At 36.6% G+C, this 6495-nt stretch overlaps 1 pseudogene; it reads left to right on the top strand.

Moving 5' to 3' along the window:
* Positions 1-252: 252 nt before the first annotated feature.
* On the top strand, positions 253-605 carry LOC118596790 (annotated as a pseudogene).
* Positions 606-6495: the final 5890 nt, after the last annotated feature.

Genomic DNA, 6495 nt, shown 5'->3' with positions numbered 1-6495 from the left:
TTTTAAGATTTGTACTACACCAATGGCCTGGAAAGATGGTTCAGTGGTTAAGAGTACATACTGCTCTTGCAGAGGACCTGAGATCAGTTCTAAGCACCCCTGTCAAGACACTCATAATTGCCTGTAACTTCAGCTCCTCGGAACTTAATACTCTCTGGCCCCTTCTGGTACTGCATTCATGTCCACAGGCCTATGTACAGATGCATATATTCACATGATTTAAAAAAAATTAAATTTTGGAGCAGCTGAGCCATGGCCAAGATTAAGGCTCGGGACCTGCGGGGCAAGAAGAAGGAGGAGCTGCTAAAACTACTGGACCATCTGAAGGTTGAGCTGTCCCAGCTTCGCGTCGCCAAGGTGACAGGCGGCGCCGTGTCCAGGCTCTCCAATATACGAGTCGTCCGCAAATCCATTGCCCGTGTCCTCAAAAAGAAAACCTCAGAAAATTCTACAAGGGCAAGAAGTACAAGCCTCTGGACCTGCGACCCAAGAGGACTAGAGCCATGCGCCTCTGGCTCACCAAGCATGAAGAGAAGATGAAGACCAAGAAGCAGCAGGGGAAGGCGAGGCTGTACCCACTGCGCAAGTACGCGGTCAAAGCCTGATGGGGAGCAATAAAGTGAGAGACCGGCAAAAAAAAAAAAAAATTCAATCTTAAAAAAATAAACGTAATCTCTATATAATGACTATATGTAAATTACATACATTAACGAATGCATCCTTACTGTTTTTACACCTAACACAATTTTCTGAGATTCGTAGACAAAGAAGGTATGTTGACCTATTTTGCATTAAAATGTGCTATTCCTTGAGAGATCACCCCTAGGAGTTACACAAAATATACTATATATGTGAATTCATTTGTGTGCATTCATTCCTCTTTTAAATTTCCTTTCTTGTCAACACATTTTCAACGCAAACTTTAAATGATCAGTGTTCCTACGTGATCCCATGAGAAGCTGTTACTTTACTGGGTGATCTGAATTTTAGTTATGTTTTTAAATGTTTGAATACTCAGTAGACTGCAGTTCTTTGTAAGCACTATTAAATGAAATATATTTCATTTTTTAAATGTAATTTTTTGCTATTCAAATAACAGGGTGTGAAGATCATTAGAACTATGCTAAAAATATTCAGAATTTTGAAATTTCTAAGAATTCCTGAGAACATACTAGGAATTTGAACACGCTGAGAAACTTGCTATTTTTCATTGTATGACAATTCTACAATGCATCATTGTTGCTGAATAAATGTCCATTGTACTTTAAATTAAAAATGAAGAGGGCACATGCAAAATAAACAAACGACACGAATTTTGAGGCCAAGCAAACACTTGTGGAGCTTTTGTTGTTTCAGTCCTTAAAATTACCTGGGAGCCAAGTAAGCTGTGTTGTGGGCTGATAATGTCCTGCTTTGTTCTGACTGTACAAGTTGAAAGAGGCTGAAACTGGAAGTATGTGTGTGCTGTTGGTGTACACCCACATGATTGCTACAGTGAAGACAAATTTGTTATCTTCTTCGATTTGGATTTTGTTGGGTTGTTGGTAATCCACTAGCCAATAAAACATAGAAGAGAGAAGAATATTCTACAATTTACTATGCAAACTGATGTCATTCTTGTCCATGGCATCAGTGGAGTCCTGGGTGAGCCATGTCAGTCATGCCTATTTAGGAAATATGTCACAGACTCAATCCAGTGAAATAGACTACCCTATGTTTAAAGATTATTTTTAACTAGCAAATAATGATGGCATGTATGTCTACAACTTTAATAACTGACTTTACTCTGTAACTGCTGCTACTGGCCAATCAGAGCTTGCAAGTTCCCTCAATCACTTTTCCTGCCAAAAGACTTATCCAAATTAACCTGTGTAGATTTCTTTGTGTTTTCTAGACTAGCAAATGCCTGGTTTGTGCATGCTTTTTTTGAATTGCAATTATTTTCCTTTTCTTGGGTAAAGTTTCCTATATTGAACAATTGTCCTTTTATATCTTTGTCTGCTTCTGACAAAGCTTCAGCAATTGTACTGATGGCTCAGTCTGGAAACATGGACAGTAGGTCTGCACCACTTTTATTTGGCTATATGCAGTAAATGCATCCTTCTGCCAGAGCTAATGCTTCCAAATGGCCCCTAAGCACTGTGTTTTCATAAACTCACAGTTTATTCTGTGATATATAGTCTATGTTAAAGATATGTTTCATTGGGTCAATAAATACCTTCAAAATTCAGAGACTAAAATAAGAACCTTTCTGAATAAATTTTGAAGAGACACTTTCAGAGTTCAGTAAGTGTGAAGAAGACTTCTATACTTGGAGTTATCACATAACATTCCTCTTCTTCTGAACTAATAATTTAGAGCAAAGGACCCCTCTAGCTGACTCTTCCCACTCCCAATGGCTGACTGATTTCCTCAGCCACAAGCTGTCAGATGTATTTTGTTTTTTAGTCATCTTTGAGAATAATCTTGATTGAGTTAATCAATCAATTTTCTACAGTGCTGATTGTCTGATGTCCTACTAAAGGCACATAATTAAATTCCCTGTGAAGTGTGAACTTCCCCATGGTGCTGAAATGTGCAATCTGGTTCTCAAGGTCCTTAGGTCTGTAAATGTCTGGAAAGATTTCAGAACTTATAGCAAAGTTTCAAAGAAAATAAGAACCACAGTCTACTTTTAAATAGTGGGAATTTGCTAGGACCAGATAATATGTTAAATACTTGAATGTATTGGACACAGTACTTCTACCAGTGACTAAGATTATATGGCTATCAACTCATTTCTAGAGATAGGGAAACTTATATATTCAGAAAATTCAGGTAACTTATCCAAGGTGAAAAAATTAAAATGTAAATACAAACGCACTTTAAATTGTAAAATTTCCAAACCACTGAGTATGGGTGAATACATGAATAAAGGAACAAGGGCACATCTGTACAAGGCAAAGAACACAGAACACAGTAAAGTAAAAGTTCAGAAAGTCACAAAGCTTAAGTAAATGCACATTAATTATCAACAGGTCCTTTTAGGAGGCAAACAATTTTAAAATAGGCTTGAAAAATGCACATGAAGCTGATGTGTTCCTTTTAGTTAGAGGAGCTAAGTGAAATAATAACAACAAAAAACCCTCCAATATTAGTGATAAAGAACATTACTATGTAAGAATAGAAGTATGCACCAATGTTGAACTTGGGTACACTTAACAAAATAGACTGAAAATAGATTGAGCAAAGTTTGAGAAAATAACAAGAAGGGGGCATATCATTAATCCAGAATGATAAGAAATTTTTAACAGTCATTTTTTTTTAATACATAGATCAAGCAATCAATGAACTGGTGAGAATATAAAATTAAAACAAAAATAAATAAGGTAGAACTTTCATTATGACAAAATAAAACATCATTAAATTTACTAGAGTAATAAAATAGGTACATCATAGACAAGGTTCACCTAGAAACTATGGGAAACTCTCAGATACAGCATTTGCTTCAAGAGGAAAATATAATGGAAATACCTTCACAATGGAAAAAATCCAAACCTGGGTGTAACAAAATCCATTCTATCAATGAAAATTTTAAAATTTAGAGAAACTGAAAAAGAAAGATGGTTAGATTTACAGATATTGAAGAAATTGAATTAGTTTCAGATGATTATCATTAGTTATATAAATTAGTATTTCAAAATCTCTGGGAGTATTTTTTATAGACATTTTCATGGAATAGTCATTCTCTGTTTTATAAAAATTCACCAAAGAATATAAAACCATACATCAACCTCTTGAAGCAGGTTAAATAATCATGAGTCCCACAAATGTATGGATCTTGGGACTTGTGAATATGGTGACATTGTAGGACAAAAGAGTGAATAATAACATATATAGATTGAAAAAAACGTGACTAATGTCATTTGGGACATTTCAAAGGGTCCACCTACATGTTTATAAGAGAGAGAGAAAGAGAGGAATGGAGGGAGAGACAGAGACAGAGATAGACACAGAGATATAGACAGACCATGAACTGACATGAGCATGTTCAGGGAGATATGAACTGTACAGATGAAGCCATGAAATTCCAGCACAGATGAAGAAAAGACTCATAATACCTCACCCTTAGTTGAGGAGCTAATGTCAGTTGATGGCTACTGGCAGAGGAGAGCCATTTTTCTTTGAGGGAGTGGCCACTGGTAGGCTGTCCATGCACCAGGGGATGACCTCACACCAGGATATACATGCAGCACCAACTGAACACGAACAGCAAAATGACGTGAAGTTTGGAGGATGGAGTGCTGGGGAGTCTGGGGAGGGTTCAAGGAGGAAGAAATGGGAGAATGGATATGATCAAAACACACATGAAATTCTCAAAGAATAAATAAAAAACTTTATTAAAAAAGAAAAAGAGGAGGCCAGGTGACCATGGAGATAGTGATTTACTAATTTGGACACAAACCAAAGACTGTCTGCAGCCACCAGAAGCTGGAAGCAGCAAGACAGTCTCCTCAAGTCTTATGAGAAAGGCCCTGCTACCATCTGGACTCCATCCTTCTGGCTTTCATCACTGTAAGGGAATAAATCTCTGGGTCTACTTGTTAAGCCAACAACAGAAACACAGAAAACTAATGCTTCTCCCATCCCCATCTAAAAAGTAACAGTAAAACTTTATTGTTAAATAAGATAAGGTTACCGTGAAAAAGGAAAAATGTCAAATATTAACACAATACAAAGATCTAAAGGTAAAGATAAAACATCTGAATTAGATGAAATATGTGAGCATCTGTATGCAAAATGTTCATCTACTTTGAAAATTGATTGATTTTATTGCTTTCTTCTTTTTTAGTGTGTGTGTGTGTGTGTGTGTGTGCGCGCGCATTGGGAAGCCTTACTCTGTAGAGTTTTATATATATATATATGAAAATTTATGAAGTTTTCAAAAAGAAAGCATATAAAATAGTTTTTACGACTTTTATAGGCAAATATATCACTGTTTTAGGTAGTTTAAATTGCCAGCTTGACACACTCTAGAGATATCTGAAAAGAAAAGTTTTAATTGAGGAATTGCCTAGATCAGACTGGCATGTGGGCATGTCTGTAGGGGATTGTCTTGATTACTAATTGATGAAAGAGGGTGCAGCCCACTGTGGGTGGTACCATCCCCAAGCAGATGATCTGGACTATATAAGAAAGCTAGCTAGACATGAGCCTGCCAGCGAGCCAGCAAGCAATGTTGCTCCACAGTTTCTGTTTCCAAGTCCCTTCCTTTACTTCCCTCAGTGACGGACCTTGACCTGTAAACTAGAACAAATCCTTTGCTCTTCTTGGTTATTTTTGCTCAGGGTGTTTTCATCACAGCAACAGAAAAGAAATTAAAACAATGATTTTTAGACAAGTTACTAAGTGCATATAAATTAATTTTTAAAAAGGATCTCATGAAGGTATACCACAGAAATTTCAGAACACTGAATGAGGAAAACATCCTACTAATTTCTGGAAGAGCTGAGTGGTCTTAAATGACTTCATCAAAAGAAGACTGTTAGCCACAAGGCAACAGTGCCTTGTGCCTTCAAAATACTTTCAATGTGCCTTCAAAAAAGTGAAGAGAAATTATTTCCAAAAATTTTATTTGAGACAGAGCCAAACTTTAAACATCAGGATAAAATAGATAATTTTAGATGTCTGAGATGTTAATAAATATTTCTTGTGCAGCCTTGGTCTCATAACTACCAGAGACTATTGCTTTATAAGAGCTATACCCAAACAAACAACAGCCAGAGTAAAGTAACCCACTGGTTCATAGGCAGGTACCACCTTGAACTCCATCAGTCTCTGAGCTGCTGAATCTATGGTAAAAGCCTATGACAATGATGGCAGCTTTACACAGTCAGTCCTTTACATGAGACTTTCCTCATTCTTACTTCTGCTGAAAGCACACTTTGGTTTTATAAACAAACAGCTATAAAACAAGTCTTCACAGAACCTGATGCTGGGTTTCATCAGTGCTGAAATGCCACTAGAGGAGTTTAAAAAGGAAAGAGACTGTTAATGACAAGGAGGCACTCTCCATGAAATTGATCTTCCTTTCAGCAATCTATCTTAGGTCTTTAAATGTGTCTCATATATCTCCCAGTATTTTGAGGGCATCAAAGAATAAGAAATGTATGAACAAATGATTTATTTGTTATAGGGACTAGCCTAGGTGTCATAGTAAGTCAATGGATACAACTGACATTTTAAATTTTTCATGCAACAACATCCAACCAAAGCAAAAGCCTCCTGGACCCACATTCTCCAGACTGTTTCCATCTAGGACTCCAGCATGAATTAATTTTCCTGGAGCATCTGCTGTTAGCTGTTACTAAATATTTTCTTTTTATCTGAAGTCAACATCAAAATGTGATCATGTGCACTAGCAGGTCGGGTCTTTAAAGAAAACTCATTAGGAAAAGCTTTTTAACTTATTTGAAAAATCTTGTAGAAATATTCAAATAAAAAGTGCCTTGGTGT

Source organism: Onychomys torridus, chromosome 16 (assembly GCF_903995425.1).
Source record: "Onychomys torridus chromosome 16, mOncTor1.1, whole genome shotgun sequence".
Lineage (NCBI taxonomy): Eukaryota > Metazoa > Chordata > Mammalia > Rodentia > Cricetidae > Onychomys > Onychomys torridus.
This window is presented reverse-complemented; position numbering and strand designations above follow the sequence as displayed.